Source organism: Glycine max, chromosome 11, assembly GCF_000004515.6.
Source record: "Glycine max cultivar Williams 82 chromosome 11, Glycine_max_v4.0, whole genome shotgun sequence".
Lineage (NCBI taxonomy): Eukaryota > Viridiplantae > Streptophyta > Magnoliopsida > Fabales > Fabaceae > Glycine > Glycine max.
The window spans coordinates 31,210,712-31,214,066 of record NC_038247.2 but is presented as its reverse complement, the minus strand read 5'-3'; the positions used below and the strand labels follow the sequence as shown (position 1 = coordinate 31,214,066).

At 31.9% G+C, this 3,355-nt stretch overlaps 1 pseudogene; it reads right to left on the bottom strand.

The window, feature by feature from the left end:
* Window positions 1–310: 310 nt before the first annotated feature.
* LOC100812175 (zinc finger MYM-type protein 1-like) lies at window positions 311–2,678 on the bottom strand (annotated as a pseudogene).
* Between the last annotated feature and the right edge of the window lie 677 nt (window positions 2,679–3,355).

Sequence of the window (3,355 nt, the reverse complement as noted above, 5' to 3'; positions counted from 1 at the left end):
AATTGTATCCTTTTCTTGCCTATTTCAAATTAAATCTATCAAATAAGTAAGTTTGTACTATAAATTTATTGCTATTCTATGAATTTATATGAATGTTGTTTTGAAATTTTGAATAACTTTTTTCTGCAAATTGTAGTGTTGAAGACCAGCACTGCTAAGTAGTGGCGGATCTAAGACCCCGAGTCAATGAGGGCAATTTACTTTTCAAATAATATAAATTAATAATAATTATCATTATGCATATGAAGATAAAGACATAAGTACCAAAATCATAAAATTTTAATGTATTTATTCAAATAAATTACATACCTTATAGTTGTCCTCTACGTGATTTCATGTTTTGAAATCGTTGAATTATTAGTTCATTGTCAATCTTATTGAACACATCTTTCTCAATATAAGTCACTAGACAATCATTCATCCATGTATCTCCCAACCGATTACGCAATCTATTTTTCACAATTTTCATGGCAGAAAAGGCTCTTTCCACAGTTGATGTGGCAACAGGCAAAATCATTGCTAACTTCAAATGAAGGTAAACTAATGGATAAACAATATGTCTTCCAATTTCAACCAACTTCTCTGAAAGATTTTTGATTCCTTTCAAAGATGAAAATTCTACATTGCTACGCATATCAATGATGTAAGTCTCAAGTTGATTATCAAGCATCACTAAATTAATTGCAGAGAATTCACATGGATAAAACTTTGCAAATTCAATTAGCCTTGCCTTATCAAAAGCAGAGAATAAATTGGTTGGATTCAAACAATCCATGCAAAAAAAGCAACTGAGTATTTGTCTCTATAAAACGATCATTAAGTTCTTGAAGTTGCATGTCCACAACAGTATAAAACAATTCAACATGATAATGATGCTCAGTTGTGATAGCTTGAGCTTTAGCTCCACGTTGTGATCTCCCCTTAGAAAAAAATATGTCTTCCATATTAGGAATGTTAATGAAATGCTTATCACAAAATGAATTTACTTCTTGCAATAAAAACTCCCATCCATTATCCCTCATAATTTGCAACCGTAGCTTTGTGATGTTAACCAAGTTCATAGCATTGATGATGTCTTGATCTTTCCTTTGCAATGCCTGTGATAATTCATTTGAAATACCCAAGACATTTTTCATCAAATGCAATGTGAATGCAAAATCAAAATCTTCTAGCAAATGTAAAAGACCATTTGCTTTAGCTCTTTGATCTGCATTTGATCCATCTTCTTTTATAATTTCAAGAACATCAATTATAGAAGAATACATCAATATCAAATTGATCAAAGTTGCATAATGTGAACCCCAACGAGTATCAACAGCTCGTTTAAGTCTAGTTTCTTGATTCAAACCTTGTCAACTAGGAATTTCTCCTTTTCCCAATGCCTCTCTAACATAATTTATTTGTTTTTCACGAACCATGTCATGTCATATGCAAGATCCCCCAACAACATTTAATAAAGTGGACACCAAATTAAAAAGAGAGGCAACTTGAATGTGATTTTTTGCAACAGCAACTAATGTGAGTTGTAATTGATGATCAAAACAATGTACATAAAAAGCAGATGAATTCTCCTTTAAGATCAAACTTTTAAGACCAGAAAATTCCCCTTGCATGTTGCTAGCACCATCGTAACCTTGTCCATGAATTCTTGATATACTAAGCCCATGTTTACAAAACAATTCATCAATTGCCATTTTCAATGATAAAGCTGTAGTATCTTTAACATGAACCATACCAAAAAAACGCTCAACAATACTTCCCTTTTTGTTAGCATAACGCAAAGCAATATCCATTTGCTCCTTGTTTGATATGTCATGTGCTTCATCAACAATGATAGCAACTAATTCATCTCCAAGATCAGTAATAATAGCATTAGTGGTTTCTAATGCAGCAGCATTAACAATATCTTTTTGGATTTTTGAAGCAATTAATTGATGATTTTCAGGAGCATTTTCCAACACAACATGATTTATTGATTCATTGTGTTCAGCAAGAAATCTATGAAGTTCCAGGAAATTACCTTGGTTAGCAGAATTGGTTGATTTATCATGACCACGGAAAGCTAATCCTTGCTTTAATAGAAAACGAATACAATCAATCGACATTGTCAAATGCCTTCGATACAAGTCACGAACTTGTTCAGATTGCTTAGATATAACAACTTCAATATGTTGATTTTGATTCATTCAATCTTGACACTTCCTCCAAGCAATGTTATGAGCCCTATTAGGACCTCCAACATGAGATGAAAGTCTTTCTTTCTTATTCCAATTTGTTAATCCCTCTATCACAAATGTATCACCACCTGATTGCTTTCCAAAATCATGCCTAAAAAGATAACAACACAAGCAAAATGCAACATCTTTTTCTATGCTATACTCCAACCAGTTGCCAAATTCATTAAACCAAGAAGGACAAAATCTTCTTAAAGACTTTCCAATTTTTCTTTGGGGAAAATTATGTTGAGTAGGTTGACATGGTCCTCTTTGTAAATATGCTCTTCGTATCTTATCTCGATCATTAGGATGATATGCTGAAATTTTAATTCGTTTTCCTGGATCTAATGGCAAGTCTTCCAAATTAATTTCAATTTGTTGTTGTTGGAGACTTGATTCACAAGATTTTGATGAAGATTGTTGCTCATTTGATGGTAATTTCCTCTTCAAAAATGTATCCATGATCTATTTACAATTTAAAAGAAATTAATAATTTAAATTTAAAATATCCATAAAAATTAAAAATGTATAAATTCATCAAACATAATTAATATATAATTATATTATTTATATATCAAACTTAAGGGGAAAAAAAAGAAAAAGATTTGTGAAAAAACACATAACCAAAGACTGAGAGACATGCTTATAAGTTATAACAATTATCGGTAATTTGGTACCTAAATCTTTCTTTACTTGTTGAGTTGTTGTGATTTTCCTTACTCTTGTAGACTTGCAGAGTTACAACCTCGTATAACCCTTATAAGCTCATGAGCTTTCTATTTTTCTAACTCCTCTACGCAAACATGTGGAAAAGTTTAAAGTAAAAGCGGAACAGCCCACTAGAAAATGTGAAAGTAGAAGTGGAAGAGACAAATAATTTAAAATAATGAAAGAAAAATAAAAAACTTGTGGAAGAAGGATAGAAAAAGACAAAAATTTATTTAGAGGGTGCACCAATCATCATCACTAACATAAAAGCCATAAGCCTCTTTTTTTATTAAGGGAATGCACCTGTCCACCCTGGGATACACGTGGGTTCACCACTATTGCTAAGGCTGCAACCTTAGACATCCTAACCACACATTGTATACCTTCTACAATGTCGGATGACCTGAAGGCATAAAAAGTTTTGGTGAAAG